Source organism: Oncorhynchus mykiss, chromosome 30 (assembly GCF_013265735.2).
Source record: "Oncorhynchus mykiss isolate Arlee chromosome 30, USDA_OmykA_1.1, whole genome shotgun sequence".
Lineage (NCBI taxonomy): Eukaryota > Metazoa > Chordata > Actinopteri > Salmoniformes > Salmonidae > Oncorhynchus > Oncorhynchus mykiss.
The window spans coordinates 22,274,316-22,294,626 of NC_050570.1; the positions used below are offsets into that span (position 1 = coordinate 22,274,316).

General features: G+C 42.3%; 1 protein-coding gene across 1 annotated transcript in view; it reads right to left on the reverse strand.

The window, feature by feature from the left end:
• LOC110522763 (cytosolic carboxypeptidase 6) overlaps nucleotides 1–20,311 on the reverse strand; it is a 474,879-nt gene that overhangs the window by 94,219 nt on the left and 360,349 nt on the right. The window lies entirely within an intron of this gene.

The window sequence follows — 20,311 nt, forward strand, 5'->3', positions numbered from 1 at the left end:
ATTGCGGAAAGATTGTTGCTTCCATCAATGTAATTGTCTGCATCATTTCCAATCCCCCATATCTTTTCTTTTGTAAATATATATACAGTGCCTTGCGAAAGTATTCGGCCCCCTTGAACTTTGCGACCTTTTGCCACATTTCAGGCTTCAAACATAAAGATATAAAACTGTATTTTTTTGTGAAGAATCAACAACAAGTGGGACACAATCATGAAGTGGAAATACATTTATTGGATATTTCAAACTTTTTTAACAAATCAAAAACTGAAAAATTGGGCGTGCAAAATTATTCAGCCCCCTTAAGTTAATACTTTGTAGCGCCACCTTTTGTTGCGATTACAGCTGTAAGTCGCTTGGGGTATGTCTCTATCAGTTTTGCACATCGAGAGACTGACATTTTTTTCCCATTCCTCCTTGCAAAACAGCTCGAGCTCAGTGAGGTTGGATGGAGAGCATTTGTGAACAGCAGTTTTCAGTTCTTTCCACAGATTCTCGATTGGATTCAGGTCTGGACTTTGACTTGGCCATTCTAACACCTGGATATGTTTATTTTTGAACCATTCCATTGTAGATTTTGCTTTATGTTTTGGATCATTGTCTTGTTGGAAGACAAATCTCCGTCCCAGTCTCAGGTCTTTTGCAGACTCCATCAGGTTTTCTTCCAGAATGGTCCTGTATTTGGCTCCATCCATCTTCCCATCAATTTTAACCATCTTCCCTGTCCCTGCTGAAGAAAAGCAGGCCCAAACCATGATGCTGCCACCACCATGTTTGACAGTGGGGATGGTGTGTTCAGCTGTGTTGCTTTTACGCCAAACATAACGTTTTGCATTGTTGCCAAAAAGTTCAATTTTGGTTTCATCTGACCAGAGCACCTTCTTCCACATGTTTGGTGTGTCTCCCAGGTGGCTTGTGGCAAACTTTAAACAACACTTTTTATGGATATCTTTAAGAAATGGCTTTCTTCTTGCCACTCTTCCATAAAGGCCAGATTTGTGCAATATACGACTGATTGTTGTCCTATGGACAGAGTCTCCCACCTCAGCTGTAGATCTCTGCAGTTCATCCAGAGTGATCATGGGCCTCTTGGCTGCATCTCTGATCAGTCTTCTCCTTGTATGAGCTGAAAGTTTAGAGGGACGGCCAGGTCTTGGTAGATTTGCAGTGGTCTGATACTCCTTCCATTTCAATATTATCGTTTGCAGTGCTCCTTGGGATGTTTAAAGCTTGGGAAATCTTTTTGTATCCAAATCCGGCTTTAAACTTCTTCACAACAGTATCTCGGACCTGCCTGGTGTGTTCCTTGTTCTTCATGATGCTCTCTGCGCTTTTGACGGACCTCTGAGACTATCACAGTGCAGGTGCATTTATACGGAGACTTGATTACACACAGGTGGATTGTATTTATCATCATTAGTCATTTAGGTCAACATTGGATCATTCAGAGATCCTCACTGAACTTCTGGAGAGAGTTTGCTGCACTGAAAGTAAAGGGGCTGAATAATTTTGCACGCCCAATTTTTCAGTTTTTGATTTGTTAAAAAAGTTTGAAATATCCAATAAATGTCGTTCCACATCATGATTGTGTCCCACTTGTTGTTGATTCTTCACAAAAAAACACAGTTTTATATCTTTATGTTTGAAGCCTGAAATGTGGCAAAAGGTCGCAAAGTTCAAGGGGGCCGAATACTTTCGCAAGGCACTGTATATATATATATCCATATACATACACGTACATACACATACACATATGCATACATATACACTTACATATAAATACACATACCTATATAGATGTACATGTTTTTTGTCTTTTTTTTTTAAATATACCTTTATTATTCCCCGCAAACCCTACCACCCTTCCCCCAATTGGAGTAAACTAATAAACAATAACACTTAGGCTTCTACCTTCAGTTTATACACCTTATACACATTTTACAGACACAATCTACTTTACAATAGTTATATTTTGTTTGTTTTTAGTCCTTCCTCTATTTCTGATGTCCATCCAGTTTGATTTCTATTGGTAACTGTGCTATTCCACAAAATATCTGAACCTATATACATTTTACAGATCCCGTATGTTTTACATTGGTTATCTTGTTATTAGTCCCACCCTTCAGCTCACTTCAACCCCTCCCATCTATCTCACAACACCGTCCATTTTGAATTTCTATTTGACATATATTTTTCAACTGTGCTGTGATGCTTCACAAAAGTACTGAACCTTTCTATTATCATAGCTTATACAGATTGTAAATTAAAAATATTTTTTTTTTGCTGAAATAATTATGATATTATTGATTGATTGACTGTGGCTTTTCAAATCACCCAGTATTGCTATCTGCAGTGTTAGTTCTACGCAAATGTTGCAATTCTTCAGCCATTCCTGGAACTTTGACCAAAAATGAGCCAAATATGGACAATACCAAAATAAATGATCAAATGACTCTGCCTCCTCACAGCAAAATCTGCAGTGCTGGGAAGATTGTATCCCCCATATATATAATATTCTATTGGTTGCAAGAATTTGAAATAGTAATTTAAATTAAAAAAATTGAAGTTTTGAATCAGGCGTTGATTTGCATATCAATTCATAAACCATGTGCCATGGAATAGGTACATCGAAAATCTCTTCCCAACTATTTAGCAATTTATATGGAACAGCTGTCAGTTTTTTGGTCGTTAAATCGAATTGGTATATTTTTTTATTTATCACACTTTTCTTTAACCATTTATGTTCTTTAATACAGGGCCGACAGACAAGTTCCTTACTTTTTCCCCCTTCTACTTGCCTCTTTAATTTTTGTGGTAATGCTGCAATTACTTGGTTGTAATTTTGGGTAGAACAGACATTCCCATATGTCTACGTTAGCTACATATGTGACATAACTCCACCAGTCCTATTTATGATATTATTCACAAAAATTATACATTTAAAAAAAAATCTTAGAAAAATACATTTTTTTTAATCAATTAGGATATTTGAGTTTAACCACAATATTTGTTGTATTATTTGTTCTGTCTTTTCAGGTGGATTAAACTGAAATTTCAACCAACTTTCTAAGGCTTGTTTAAAAAATAAAGATATTTTGGAGATGATTTCCTTTTCAAACAACCGAAAGTGAGCAGATGTAATCTGAATAAAGGGGAAAAGGCCCTTCTTGAACATAGGATGAGACATTCCTGCCAATTTACGAGAGAACCCGTTTGGATTTAAGTATAACTTTTGTATGACTGATGCCTTTAGTGAGAGGTCTAATGCTTTAATATATAATCATTTCTGCCCTCCGAATTCATATTCGTTATATAAATAGGCCCTTTTAATTTTGTCTGGCTTGCCATTCCAAATAAAATTCTATATTTTTTGTTTATATAATTTAAAAAGCAGGTCACTAGGTGTAGGCAAAACCATAAGGAAATAGGTAAAGTGTGATATGACTAAAGAGTTAATCAGGGGGATTTCTCCACAAATAGACAGGTCTTTTCCTTTCCATGGTAGCAAGATCTTATCTATTTTTGCTAATTTTCTATAAAAATGTATTGGAGTGAGATAATTTCTTTCTTTTTGGATTTGTATACCGAGTATGCCCACATCTCCGTCAGACCATTTCATTGGTAAACTACAAGGTGATGTAAAATTTGCATTTTTTTGTGATCCAATACGTGTTATTGACCAAATACTTATTTTCCACTATAATTTGCAAATACATTCATTGAAAATCCTACAATGTGATTTTCTGGATTTCTTTTTCTCATTTTGTCTGTCATAGTTGAAGTGTACCTATGATGAAAATTACAGGCATCTCTCATCTTTTTAAGTGGGAGAACTTGCACAATTGGTGGCTGAGAAGTTCCTCCTCTGTAATTTGGCCTTCACATGAGTCTTTCTGTACAGATGTTAATTTTACATTATTATTAGGAGAAAAAAAATCACACAATTAGCTTCAGTTAGTGGAGATGGAGGAGACTGAAACGAAAACATATTCTGAAAGTACTTTACTTCCTCTTTCAAAATATAATTCGGTGAATCATGTGTGACTCCATCATTTGTAACAAGTTTCAATAAGAAATGTTTGGTAGCATTTCTATATTGAAGATTGAAAAATAATTTGGTGCATTTTCCCCCATATTCCATTCAGTTCACTTTATTTTTATAATATATTACACCGGATCTTTCTTGAATAAGTTTCTCCATTTCTTTTTGTTTTTCCTCTAACTTGTTCTGTGTCTCTATAGTACCGTTTTTATTGCTATCTAACTGTACTGTTAGTCCTTCAATTTCCTTTGTTTATATGGACTCTATTGATCTAAATTGCTTTTGTTTTATAGATGAGTACTGAATTGCATGGCCTCTAAAGGCACATTTAAAAGTGTCCCATACAATAAGAGGATCTGCTGTACCTATGTTATGTCTGAAAAAGTCAGTTATATATTATTCTGTACTAGTTCTAAACAATTTATCATCTAGTAGGCTTTGATTAAATTTCCAATATCCTTGCTCACGTGGAAATTCTGTAAGAGTAATATATATGGCAATTATGTGATGATCCGACCGCATTCTGTCCCCTATCAACACTTTTTAAACTTTTGGTGCCAAAGAAAATGGCATAAGAAAGTAGTCAAGACGACTTGCTTGATTAAGCCCCCGCCATGTATATCTCACTAGGTCAGGATATTTTAGTGTGCTACATTGTAGTAACTGATCTACTGAATTCACACACACACACAGACACACAGACACACACACAGACACACAGACACACACACAGACACACACACACACACACACACACACACACACACACACACACACACACACACACACACACACACACACACACACACACACACACAGCTGTGCTTCAAGACTGTCAAAAGGCCACCAGTTTATTATGGAGAGAGATCTTGTGGAATTCTAAACAAATGCATGCAGGACTATGTATCTCTACACACTTTCCACTTCCTTCAGTTTCCATAACTTGTGTCCAGAGCATTTGTCCCAGAATCTACCCAATTAAGCTAACTCCCAGGTAAGGGATTAAATGTGAAGCATCAGTAGGTGCTGACTGCACCAGGCGGCCGTGGCCTAGCTATCTGACAGCACATCAATTGTAGTCAGATGGACGGGAGCCTGGGAGCAGCAGCGCTGATTAAACCAATCCTTGTTGGAGCTGACGTCTCTCCGGAGTCCCACCCGTCACCAATGGCAACTCAAGCGCTGAGAGTGAAATAGTGTTCAGGGTCACCAAGGTTTTTGATGATCTGGCAGCGAGCGTACATTTAGAGGTGACGCTCAACCCTCTCTCCTTCTCCAACTATCCCAAAATAGAATGATTTACCAGCCAATGCTAAGAACTCCAGTGCTCACACACAGTATCCTTAGAAATAATGGTTGACTCCTTCTGTCACTATTTCCTCCCTTAATGAATTGGGGATCCTTCAACTGTGTGTTATAACTGCAAGGCACACCAAACTGGCCCAACAGAATTAAACCATACAACTGAACTGCACTGCATGAGGCCTGATCTAAATAGAACACCAGAGCTGATCACCACTGTCAGGTTTCTATTCAGACTCTCATCTTGAGAACTGCTGATGGTAAAATGAGACTCAGACTTTTACAGCAAATGTCACATCACAGCCTCTTCCTACCAAACACCTAGAACAAATAGTTTTCAGATCCTTTTGATTATACAGTAGATGTCCTGTGATGTGTTGGTCAAAACTGTGGCAATGGAGTGTGTGATCATGTTTGCTAAAATGCACGGTATAGTATGCAGTCCTACTGTCACTGTGTTGTCTTAAACCTAGGTTTTTAAAACCAACAGCAATATAAAGGCATTGTAATTAATAACCTTCTTCACTGTATAATATAAACTGAGGGTTTAAGATGAATGTGTCTCCAGTACTGCAACATTGACTAAGGACACAGTGTACTCTTAATCGGTGAGACTCAGTAGGTAAGATGGCGCCAGAGAAGAAAGTTTGTTTATTTGTGTTGTTTGTAACTTATATTTTTACTTATTATGTATATAATTTTGCCATTAGCGCATCTTATGACTGAAAATAACACTGAGATTACTCACCACAAACTGACAGAATCCTTATTTTCGGGTTAACGAGTCTGACCCGCCCAACGCGAACGATATACTGCTTTCTCAGGAACAGGCCCAGATCCCCGTGATTTGGGTGTAGAGGAGGCGGAGAAAAAGGGGCCGGAGAGCGGGCTGCCTTCTGAGAATTTGTAGGCGATTGAAGAAACCGCCACTTCCTTCCATTCTGCTAACAAATGTGCAATCTTTGGACAATAAAATCGATGACCTACACGGAAGATTAAACTACATACGGGACATTCAAAACTGTAATATCTTATGCTTCACGGAGACGTGGCTGAACAACGACACTATCAACATACAGCTGGCTGGTTATACGCTGCACCGGCAGGATAGAACAGCGGTGTCTGGTAAGACAAGGGGCGGCGGACTATGTATTTTTGTAAATAACAGCTGGTGCACTATATCTAAGGAAGTCTCGAGCTATTGCTTGCCTGAGGTAGAGTATCTCATGATAAACTGTAGACCACACTACCTACCTGGAGAGTTTTTATCTGCATTTTTCGTAGCTGTTCACATACCACCACAGTCAGAGCCTGGCACTAAGACTGCATTGAATGAGCTGTATTAAGCAAACAAGAAAACGCTCACACAGAGGCGTCGCTCCTAGTAGCCGGGGACTTTAACGCAGGGAAACTTAAATCAGTTTTACCAAATTTCTATCAGCATGATAAATGTACAATCAGAGGGGAAAAAATCTGGACCACCTTTACTCCACACAGAGATGCATACAAAGCTCTCCCTCGCCCTCCATTTGCCAAATTTGACCATAATTCTATCCTCTGATTCCTGCTTACAAACAAAAATTAAAGCAGGAAGCACCAATGACTAGATCAATAAAAAAAAGTGGTCAGATGAAGCAGGTGCTAAGCTACAGGACTGTTCTGCTAGCACAGACTGGAATATGTTCCGGGATTCCTCCGATGGCAATGAGGAGTACATCACATCAGTTATTGGCTTCATCAATAAGTGCATCGATGACGTCGTCCCCACAGTGACCATACGTACTTACCCCAACCAGAAGACATGGATTACAGCCAACATCCACACTGGGCTAAAGGCTAGAGCTGCCGCTTTGAAGGAGCAAGGCTCTAACCGGGAAGCTTATAAGAAATACTGCTATGCCCTCTGATGAACCATCAAACAGGCAAAGCATCAATACAGGACTAAGATCGAATCATACTACACCGGCTCTGACGTTCGTCGGATGTGGCAGGGTTTGCAAACCATTACAGACTACAAAGGGAAGCACAGCCGAGAGCTGCCCAGTGACACGAGCCTACCAGACGAGCTAAACTGCTTCTATGCTCGCTTCAAGGAAAACAACACTGAAACATGCATGAGAGCACCAGCTGTTCTGGAAGACCGTGTGATCACGCTCTCCGCAGCCGATGTGAGTAAGACCTTTAAACAGGTCAACATTCTCAAGGCCGCAGGGCCAGATGGATTACTAGGACGTGTACTGCGAACATGCGGTGACCAACTGGCAAGTGTCTTCACTGACATTTTCAACCTCTCCCTGTCCGAGTCTGTAATACCAACATGTTTTAAGCAGACCAGCATAGTGCCTGTGCCCAAGAACACTAAGGTACCCTGCCTAAACGACTACCGACCCGTAGCACTCACGTCTGTAGCCATGAAGTGCTTTGAAAGGATGGTCATGGCTCACATCAACACCATTACCCCAGAAACCCTAGACCCACTACAATTTGCATACAGATCTACAGATGATGCAATCTCTGTTGCACTCCACACTGCCCTTTCCCACCTGGACAAAAGGAACACCTATGTTAGATGGCTGTTCATTGACTACAGCTCAGCGTTCAACACCATTGTGCCCTCAAAGCTCATCAATACGCTAAGGACCCTGGGACTTAACATCTCCCTCTGCAACTGGATCCTGGACTTCCTTACGAGCCGCCCACAGGTGGTAAGGGTAGGTAACAACACAGGGGCCCCTCAGGGGTGCGTGCTCAGTCCCCTCCTGTATCCCTGTTCACTCATGACTGCACGGCCAGGCTCGACTCCAACACCATCATTAAGTTTGCCGATGACACAACAGTGGCAGGCCTGATCACCGACAACGTCGAGACAGCCTATAAGGGAGGAGGTCAGAGACATGGCTGTGTGGTGCCAGGACAACAACCTCTCTCTCAACGTGATCAAGACAAAGGAGATGATTGTGGATGACAGGAAAAAGAGGACTGAGCTCGCCCCCATTCTCATTGACGGGTCTGCAGTGGAGCAGGTTGAGAGCTTCAAGTTCTTTGGTGTCCACATCACCAACAAACTAACATGGTCCAAGCACACCAAGACAGTCATGAAGAGTGCACAACAAAACCTTTACCCCATCAGGAGACTGAAAAGATACCGCACGGCAAGCGGTACTGGAGAGCCAAGTATAGGTCCATGAGGCTTCTAAACAGCTTCTACCCCCAAGCCATGAGAATCCTAATCAAATGGCTACCCAGACTTTTTGCATTGCCCCCCCTCGTCTTTTACTCCGCTGCTACTCTCTGTTATCAGCTATGCATATTCACTTTAGTAACTCTACCTACATGTACATGTTACCTCAACTAACCGGTGCCCCCGCACATTGACTCGGTACCGGTACCCCCCTGTATAAATCTCGCTATTGTTATTTTACTGCTGCTCTTTAATTACTTGTTACTTTTATTTCTTATTCTTATCTGTATTTTTTAAAACTGCATTGTTGGTTAGGGGCTAGTAAGTAAGCATTTCACTGTAAGGTCTACACCTGTTGTATTCTGTGCATGTGACTCATACAATTTGATTTGATTTGAGGATACAAAGCACTGGCTGTTCCTCCCAGGCCAATCCATCCATCATTGCTACACTGAATCATCTCATTGTCAATAACGGATGGAGCAATACATTACAGTCATGTGGTAACTGTTAGTGTTAATGACATTGAGCAGACATTGAGTACAGAAAAAGCCTAGATGGACAACACGCTTAGTAAGGCAATAATATATGGAAATTCATTGTGAGGTAAACAAATAGGAGACAGGTGGATTCGGCTAAGAGGCCTGCTCACAAGGAGTGCCATTTCACTGCAATATTCAACAACAATATACAAATGACTACTTCAGTGCAAAACAACCCAAAATCTGTCCCCCCACCTCCACATCGTCAAAGGTTGAGATTTTCAATCACTGGAATAATTGCAGATTTTATATTACAATGGGACTTTGACATTTTCATACATTCTAAACCCCCAGTGTTGCCAAAGTTCCTACTTTGTGTGCCACTGCACATGTGGGCTGATATTAACTTCCTGTTTCCCCAATAAATCAGGGAGCCCTGTCCGCTTATCTCTGTCTGATACCCAGATCAATCTGCCTTTTAATCCCCAGCCCACTCCGCCTAGTGTGAAGCCAGCACATCAGGCACAGCCCGCCAGCCTGTGTCCCAAATCCAAAGTCAAAGCCACAGGAAGAGATGGGGAGTGAGGATTGATCTCAGCAATGGTAGGAAAAGAATTCAGAGTGCATACGGGGTTTATGTGTGATCTGTAAATGCCATAATGCTAATCTGAATACCAAACAAGGTGTCTGATTTGCTTATGCTATGCCCGGCAGAGCTGTGATGTATCATTGGGCTCATCTGTATTTGTCTGCCTGCATGGTTTCACAACTCCAGTCAAAACTGCTGTCAACAACAAAAGAGTGCCAAAGTTATAGACAATTTCCTGAGCTTGAGACTTGGGTCAAATCAAATCAAATGTTATTGGTCACATATTTTGCAGATTTTTATTGCGGGTGAAGGGAAAAGCTTGTGTTCCTAGCTCCAACAGTGCAGTAGTATCTAACAAGTCACAACAATAAACATATCTATTGAATTTAATAAAATACAGTAAAATAGAATACAGTATATACATATGAGATCTGTAAAGCAGTATGTTAAACATTATTTTAAAATCATTAAAGTGACTAGTGTTCCATTATTAAAGTGGCCAGTGATTCCAAGTCTATGGATATAGGGCAGCAGCCTCTAAGCTGCAGGGTTGCATAACTGGGTGAAAGCCGGCTAGTGATGGCTATTTATCAGTCTGATGGCCTTGAGATTGAAACTGTTTCTCAGTCTCTCGTCCCAGCTTTGATGCACATGTACTGACCTCACCTTCTGGATGATAGGGGGGTGAACAGGCTGTGGCTTGGGTGATTGATGTCCTTGATGATCTTTTTGGCCTTCCTGTGACATCGGGTGCTGTTCATGTCCTGCAGTGGCGGATTTAGGAATGGGCGACATGTGCAGCCTACATCTTGCTGGGGGTTAGCATGGGGCACCCGCACAATTTTTTTTGGAATGGTGACATTTGCGCGATCAGTTTTCTATCATTCATTTGCACGTCACGTCAATGATATCATGTCACCGTGTGGAACTGTTGGTCAATTAACCTTGTCGGAGTGGGCGCCCGATTCTAGTTTGTGAGCTAGAGCTTGTTAGGGCTAGGGTCCTTTTTCAGAATTTCCGCCTGACTTACGTGCCCAAAGTAAACTGCCTGTTACTCAGGCCCAGAAGCCAGTGAGGCACATAATTGGTACCATTGGATAGAAAATACTTTGAAGTTTGTAGAAATGTATAAATAATGTATGAGACTATAACACAATTGATATGGTAGGAGAAAATCCAAAGAAAAACCCACCAGAATTAATTTTTTTGAGAGCTCCCAGCTCCCAGATTGCAATTCCTATGGCTTCCACTAGATGTCAACAGTCTTTGTTCAAGGTTTCAGGCTTGTGTCTTCCAAAACGAGGAAGAATTTTGAGTTTTGGTACAGGGAGTCAGAGTTGGAAATCAGTCTGTGGGCACGCGACAAAGAGGGCGCGCACGTGCTAATTTTACTTTTCTATTGAACATACTTCTTTCCATATGAAATATTATAGTTTAATTAAATTTTAGGGTACCTGAGGATTAAAAAAAATGTAGTTTGACTTTTTGGGATATAAAGAAGGATTTTATCTAACAAAACGACCATGCATGTTGTAGCTGGGACCCTTTGGATTGCAAATCAGAGGAAGATTTTCAAAAAGTAATTGATTATTTAATCGGTATTTGTGATTTTTTGAAGCCTGTGCTGGATGAAAAATATCCCATGGCATGCTTTCGCTGTAAAGCCTACTGTAAATCGGACAATGCAGTTACATTAACAAGAATTTAAGCTTTTAACCGATATAAGACACTTGTATATACCTAGATGTTTAATAGCCATACTTTTTACGATTATTTATTTGAATTGCGCGCCCTCCAATTTCACCGGAAATTGTCGACAGGTTACTGACAAAAGGCAGGCTACTGCCTGAGAAGGTCTCCCACTCAGAAGTACGAGATACGGAGGGGGGCGGGGGTAGGTTGACCTCAGATCTCCCCACTGGAAGCCTGCGGTAGGGGGAGTGGGGAAATCTATCAAATAGCACACCTATTGTACAGTACTAATTCAATTAGTAAAATTAGTCACACTACGAAATGCAACCAAATAAACCACAATTCATTCATAATGCTAAACGTCCTCTCACTGTCAACTTTTATTTTCAGCAAACTTAACGTGTAAATATTTGTACGAACATAACAAGATTCACCACCTGAGACATAAACTGAACAAGTTCCACAGACATGTGACTAACAGAAATGGAATAATGTGTCCCTGAACAAAGAGGGGGTCAAAATCAAAAGTAACAGTCAGTATCTGGTGTGGCCACCAGCTGCATTAAGTACTGCAGTGCATCTCCTCCTCATGGACTGCACCAGATTTGCCCGTTCTTGTTGTGAGATGTTACCCCACTCTTCCACCAAGGCACCTGCAAGTTCCCAGATATTTCGGGGAGGAATGGCCCTAGCCCTCACCCTCCGGTCCAACAGGTCCCTGACATGCTCAATGGGATTGAGATCCAGGCTCTGGCCGTGGCAGGACACTGACATTCCTGTCTTGCAGAAAATCACACACAGAACGAGCAGTATGGCTGGTGGCATTGTCATGCTGGAGGGTCGTGTCAGAATGAGCCTGCAGGAAGGGTACCACATGAGGGAGGAGGATGTCTTCCCTATAACGCACAGCGTTGAGATTGCCTGCAATGACAACAAGCTCAGTCCAATAATGCTGTGACACACCCCCCAGACCATGACGGACCCTCCACCTCCAAATCTATCCCGCTCCAGAGTACAGGCCTCGGTGTTACGCTCATTCCTTTGAAAATAAACTTGAATCCAACAATCACCCTGGTGATACAAAACCGGGACTCGTCAGTGAAGAGCACATTTTTGCCAGTCCTGTCTGGTCCTGCAACAGTGGGTTTGTGCCCATTGGCGACATTGTTGCTGGTGATGTCTGGTGAGGACCTGCCTTACAACAGGCCTACAAGCTCTCAGTTCAGCCTCTCTCAGCCTATTGCGGACAGTCTGAGCACTGATGGAGGGATTGTGCGTTCCTCGGGCAGTTGTTGCTGCCATCCGGTACCTGTCCCGCAGATGTGATGTTTGGCTGTACCGATCCTGTGCAGGTGTTGTTACATGTAGTCTGCCTCTGCAAGGAAGATCAGCTGTCCGTCCTGTCTCCCTGTAGCGCTGTCTTAGGCGTCTCACAGTACGGACATTGCAATTTATTGCCCTGGCCACATCTGCAGTCCTCAAGTTTTCATACCTGTGATCTAAATTGCCTACCGTCTGTAAGCTGTTAGTGTCTTAAGGACCGTTCCACAGGTGCATGTTCATTAATTGTTTATGATTTGTTGAACAAGCATGGGAAACAGTGTTTAAACCCTTTACAATGAAGATCTGTGAAGTTATTTGGATTTTTACGGTTTTAATCGTTGAAAGACAGGGTCCTGAAAAAGGGACGTTTACTTTTTTGCTGAGTTTAGTTTTACAGACATATTTTTTTTTCTTCTGTTTTTTGCGAAATCGTTAAGAATAATATAAAACCAGTTTGCACACCATCAAGGTGAACTGGTTTAGTCTTGTCTCTTGGTTGACAGTGTTGGGGGATGGGTAATGTATTGATGCTCGAGTGCCAAATCAACACATATGGATAAGAAAAGGTCTAAGCCATCAGGTGCCCAGGAAAAAGAGGAAAGAAGAAGAGGAGAAACGCGCAAAAGATAAAGGTATGCAGCTATGTCATCTCTTTATGAGTATAATATTATGCATGTAATGATATAGGATCGTATAACATTTATGTTTGTTAGCCTATGTTGCTTGCTATGCTAATACACATAGGGCGACAATATTTCTGTCCAACTAGCTTACATAACATTGGATATCATTTCACACAGTTTCATCATGATAATGTGTGTAGCCTGCAGAAAAACAATTTCCATCTAACTAGCACATTATTGATTTGATTAACCTTCATTGAGGTGACATCATAAAGGTTTTCTGTGATTGTATTGACTGAGCTCAGTAAGGGGAATATCCAATGCTGTAGGCTAACTTAAAAGACATCTATATTATGCTGATATTTTGTAACTTTTGTGATATATTGAGTCCTTTGGGGTGTCTTATGCCTAGAATTAGCCAAGGAGGTTGTATGGATGATTTGGTTCCTATTATGAAAGTTTGATCAATTGTGCATCAAATGTATTTAGGGTGTCAGACTCATATACTGTATTTCAATGCAAATTCAGGGGCACTTCTGAAATATTTTGGAGCACCTTCTGGCACTGGCCAGAATGAGGATCCATCTACCTCCTCAGCCACACAGGCCTCTTCATAAATGTTTTCTGAGCCTGAGGATGAAGACCCATTTGCTTCCACTTCTCCCCAGCAGGATTCTTCAGGTGTGTTTGTGCGCACCCGCACGTGTGTGTATGTGTGTGGGTACATGCATATGTGCTTATGTGTACATCCCTGCATAACATAAACAAAATAATGAATTTCCCTTTTGCAAAGTTTTACATTTCCATATTGTAGGTAACAATGATGATTTTATTATTATTAGACCCTGCTGCTGAGGATGAATCACTGTCTACAGACCCTGCTGCTGAGGATGAATCATTGTCTACAGACCCTGCTGCCGAGGATGAATCATTGTCTACAGACCCTGCTGCTGAGGATGAATCACTGTCTACAGACCCTGCTGCTGAGGATGAACCACTGTCTACAGACCCTGCTGCTGAGGATGAACCACTGTCTACAGACCCTGCTGCTGAGGATGAACCACTGTCTACAGACCCTGCTGCTGAGGATGAACAACTGTCTACAGACCCTGCTGCTGAGGATGAATCATTGTCTACAGACCCTGCTGCTGAGGATGAACCACTGTCTACAGACCCTGCTGCCGAGGATGAACCACTGTCTACAGACCCTGCTGCTGAGGATGAACCACTGTCTACAGACCCTGCTGCCGAGGATGAATCATTGTCTACAGACCCTGCTGCTGAGGATGAATCATTGTCTACAGACCCTGCTGCTGTGGATGAACCACTGTCTACAGACCCTGCTGCTGTGGATGAATCACTGTCTACAGACCCTGCTGCTGAGGATGAATCATTGTCTACAGACCCTGCTGCTGAGGATGAACCACTGTCTACAGACCCTGCTGCCGAGGATGAATCATTGTCTACAGACCCTGCTGCTGAGGATGAATCATTGTCTACAGACCCTGCTGCTGAGGATGAATCATTGTCTACAGACCCTGCTGCTGAGGATGAACCACTGTCTACAGACCCTTCTGCTGAGGATGAATCATTGTCTACAGACCCTGCTGCTGAGGATGAATCATTGTCTACAGACCCTGCAGCTGAGGATAAATCACTGTCTGCAGACCCTGCTGCCGAGGATGAATCATTGTCTACAGACCCTGCTGCTGAGGATGAATCATTGTCTACAGACCCTGCTGCTGAGGATGAACCACTGTCTACAGACCCTGCTTCTGAGGATGAATCATTGTCTACAGACCCTGCTGCTGAGGATGAATCATTGTCTACAGACCCTGCTGCTGAGGATGAACCACTGTCTACAGACCCTGCTGCTGAGGATGAATCATTGTCTACAGACCCTGCTGCTGAGGATGAATCATTGTCTGCAGACCCTGCTGCTGAGGATGAATCATTGTCTACAGACCCTGCTGCTGAGGATGAACCACTGTCTACAGACCCTGCTGCCGAGGATGAATCATTGTCTACAGACCCTGCTGCTGAGGATGAATCATTGTCTACAGACCCTGCTGCTGAGGATGAACCACTGTCTACAGACCCTTCTGCTGAGGATGAATCATTGTCTACAGACCCTGCTGCTGAGGATGAATCATTGTCTACAGACCCTGCTGCTGAGGATGAACCACTGTCTACAGACCCTGCTGCTGAGGATGAATCATTGTCTACAGACCCTGCTGCTGAGGATGAATCACTGTCTACAGACCCTGCTGCTGAGGATGAATTATTATCTACAGACCCTGCTGCTGAGGATGAATCATTGTCTACAGACCCTGCTGCTGAGGATGAATCATTGTCTACAGACCCTGCTGCTGAGGATGAATAATTGTCTACAGACCCTGCTGCTGAGGATGAATCATTGTCTACAGACCCTGCTGCCGAGGATGAATCATTGTCTACAGACCCTGCTGCTGAGGATGAACCACTGTCTACAGACCCTGCTGCTGAGGATTAATCATTGTCTACAGACCCTGCTGCTGAGGATGAATCATTGTCTACAGACCCTGCTGCTGAGGATGAACCACTGTCTACAGACCCTGCTGCTGAGGATGAATCATTGTCTACAGACCCTGCTGCTGAGGATGAATCATTGTCTGCAGACCCTGCTGCTGAGGATGAATCATTGTCTACAGACCCTGCTGCTGAGGATGAACCACTGTCTACAGACCCTGCTGCTGAGGATGAATCATTGTCTACAGACCCTGCTGCTGAGGATGAATCACTGTCTACAGACCCTGCTGCTGAGGATGAATCATTGTCTGCAGACCCTGCTGCTGAGGATGAATCATTGTCTACAGACCCTGCTGCTGAGGATGAACCACTGTCTACAGACCCTGCTGCTGAGGATGAATCATTGTCTACAGACCCTGCTGCTGAGGATGAATCACTGTCTACAGACCCTGCTGCTGAGGATGAATCATTGTCTACAGACCCTGCTGCTGAGGATGAATCATTGTCTACAGACCCTGCTGCTGAGGATGAATCATTGTCTACAGACCCTGCTGCTGAGGATGAACCACTGTCTGCAGACCCTGCTGCTGAGGATGAATCATTGTCTACAGACCCTGCTGCTGAGGATGAACCACTGTCTACAGACCCTGCTGCTGAGGATGAATCATTGTCTACAGACCCTGCTGACTGGCCTTCAGTTCTGACTGACAGAATTCGGACACAACTAGTTTGGAGAGGAACAAGTGAGATACCACCGAAATTTGTTTTCCCAAGGAATGAGAGTGATGGAAGAAGTTGCCACCACCTGTATTTCAGGAAGCCCTTGGCGAGTGGTGAAAAAATCCCTAGAAGTTGGTTGGTGTATTCTGAAAGAAACAACAGCCTCTTCTGCTTCTGCTGCAAACTCTTTTCTAATCAAATATATTTAGCAAACCCAGGACTGACAGACTGAAAACATGCAAGTTCTTTGCTAACTTCAAACGACAGCAGTCCAGAACACCAAAACTGCATGGAAACATGGAAAGAACTAGCAATGAGGATAAAAAAATGGGAAACAATTGGTAAGCATGAGATGGCACTTATGGAGGCTGAGAGGATAAGATAGCAAGAGGTGTTGACACGTCTGACTGCTATTGTGCAGTCTCTGGCAATTAGAACCTCACCTAACCTCAGATTGCATCTCAGCCTCTTCATTCAAAGACTCAATCATGGACACTCTTACTGGCAGTTGTGGCTGCTTTACGTGATGTATTGTTGTCTCTACCTTCTTGCCCTTTGTGCTGTTGTCTGTGCCCAATAATGTTTGCATCATGTTTTGTGTTGCTACCATGTTGTTGTCATGTTGTGTTGCTACCATGCTGTGTTGTCATGTGTTGCTGCCATGTTGTTGTCATGTTGTGTTGCTACCATGCTGTGTTGTCATGTCTTGCTGCCTTGCTATGTTGTTGTCTTAGGTCTCTCTTTATGTAGTGCTGTGTTGTCTCTCTTGTCGTGATGTGTGTTTTGTCATATATTTATGTTTTTTTTTATATATATATACAGTGGGGCAAAAAAGTATTTAGTCAGCCACCAATTGTGCAAGATCTCCCACTTAATATTGGTTAGGCTACAGTCAGGCTGGGGAAATGTCAGCTAAGATAAGATGAGTGCTGCCCATCATCATCTTGTTTAGTTGGCTCATTTATTAGAACATTTTGCCATGTTAAACTATGTAGTTCACAAGTGGTATATTTTTCCCTTCACTCACAGTCTCTTAGTAGCCCAGGCCTACTCCTGACCAAAAGCCTGTGACTTCATTGACTTGTCTGATAATCAATCAATGTGATTTTGTTTGAGACTCACATGCTTTTGAAAATAGGATTGCTATTTTTTGTTTTATCGGTATCATGAAGGTAAGACCCTACACCTGCTCCCTAACAAAGTGGGGTGAGGGTAGGAAAGAGATAAAACTTGGATCAAAAAAGCATGGGCTTGGGCTCTGTTTCAAAATATTTTTTATATATTTTGATAATATATTTGTTTTATATTACTGAGGTTGCACACATTCCCGTGACACAAGTTGTGTGGGAAAAATATTTGGTTTTTATTTTGTTATATTCTATTATATTCTTACTATGAAATGTACAGTGGGGCAAAAAAGTATTTAGTCAGCCACCAATTGTGCAAGTTCTCCCACTTAATAAGATGAGAGAGGCCTGTAATTTTCATCATAGGTACACTTCAACTATGACAGACAAAATGAGAAGAAAAAAAATCCAGAAAATCACATTGTAGGATTTTTTATGAATTTATTTGCAAATTATGGTGGAAAATAAGTATTTGGTCAATAACAAAAGTTTATCTCAATACTTTGTTATATACCCTTTGTTGGCAATGACAGAGGTCAAACATTTTCTGTAAGTCTTCACAAGGTTTTCACACACTGTTGGTATTTTGGCCCATTCCTCCATGCAGATCTCCTCTAGAGCAGTGATGTTTTGGGACTATTGCTGGACAACACAGACTTTCAACTCCCTCCAAAGATTTTCTATGGGGTTGAGATCTGGAGACTGGCTAGGCCACTCCAGGACCTTGAAATGCTTCTTACGAAGCCACTCCTTCGTTGCCCGGGCGGTGTGTTTGGGATCATTGTCATGCTGAAAGACCCAGCCACGTTTCATCTTCAATGCCCTTGCTGATGGAAGGCTTTGTTACTTTGGTCCCAGCTCTCTGCAGGTCATTCACTAGGTCCGCCCGTGTGGTTCTGGGATTTTTGCTCACCGTTCTTGTGACCATTTTGACCCCACGGGGTGAGATCTTGCGTGGAGCCCCAGATCGAGGGAGATTATCAGTGGTCTTGTATGTCTTCCATTTCCTAATAATTGCTCCCAGAGTTGATTTCTTCAAACCAAGCTGCTTACCTATTGCAGATTCAGTCTTCCCAGCCTGGTGCAGGTCTACAATTTTGTTTCTGGTGTCCTTTGACAGCTCTTTGGTCTTGGCCATAGTGGAGTTTGGAGTGTGACTGTTTGAGGTTGTGGACAGGTATCTTCTATACTGATAACAAGTTCAAACAGGTGCCATTAATACAGGTAACGAGTGGAGGACAGAGGAGCCTCTTAAAGAAGAAGTTACAGGTCTGTGAGAGCCAGAAATCTTGCTTGTTTGTAGGTGACCAAATACTTATTTTCCACCATAATTTGCAAATAAATTCATTAAAAATCCTACAATGTGATTTTCTGGAGAAAAAAAAATCTAATTTTGTCTGTCATAGTTGAAGTGTACCTATGATGAAAATTACAGGCCTCTTTCATCTTTTTAAGTGGAAGAACTTGCACAATTGGTGGCTGACTAAATATTTTTTGCCCCACTGTATATATTTTTATTCCCAGCCCCTGTCCCCACAGGAGGTATTTTGCCTTTTGGTAGGCCGTCATTGTAGTTAAGAATTTGTTCTTAACTTACTTGCCTAGTTAAATAAAGGTTAAATAAAATCTGAACAGTTACCCTTTTGTGATTAGAATTGTATCACAAAAGGAAGAGCCCCACATAAAGGAACATTTTATGGTGTTTTTGGAGGCAGAGGGGGGCTGACATTTGGCATCCCCGATTCTCAAAAGATTAGAGGAGCTAAAAATTCCTTTTGAGGACTGCAGAGGACAGTCTTATGATAATGGGGCCAACATGATAGGCAAAAACAAAGGTGTCCAAGCCAGACTCATGGACATTAATCTAAGAGCTCTATTTGTGCCATGTGGGGCTCACACATTGAATCTGGTTGTAGCTGATGCTACTAAAAGTTATGTCGATGCCACTGGTTACTTTGGCATCTTACACAAACTGTACACCTTGTTCTCAGCCTCCACACAGCGATGGGCCATCCTGAAAAAACATGTGGACATCACTTTGAAGATGTGGACGGAGACAAGGTGGGAGAGTAAAGTTAAGAGTGTCGGGCCACTGAGGTATCAGGCAGCAGCGGTGAGAGAGGCACCAAAGACCCTGTGATAAAGATTGAGGCCCAATCCTTGTCAGAGGAGGTGGGATCATACCGCTTCGGCATCTGTACAGTGGTGTGGTATGACATCTTGAGCCAGATCCAACATGTGAGCAAGCTGATGCAGTCTCCCAGTATGCATATGGATGTTGCAGTCAGTCTTCTCAGAAAGACAGAGAGGTCTCAGAAACTATAGGGCAACAGGCTTTATGACAGCACAAACGTCAGCCAAGGATATTTTCGAGGGTATGAATGTAGCAGCCTTTCTACAACAAAAAAGGCTGAGGTCCACAAAGCGACACTTTTCATATGAATCATTTGATGGGCCTTTGAGTGATGCCCTGAAGAAGCTGGAGGTGACATTTTTCAATGTCGTTGCTGATGCTGCAACCCTTGCTCAGCCCTTCAGGAAAGATTCTCCACATTGGAAAATGTGGGAGAGAAGTTTGGAGTGCTGTCAACCTTCCAAAGTCTCTCAAATGAGGAGCTGACAGAACAATGTGAGGCCCTTAGTATGACACTGCACTATAAAGAACACTCAGACTTGGATGGCAGAGAGCTTGCACAGGAACTATAGAACTTGCCTGACTTGCCAT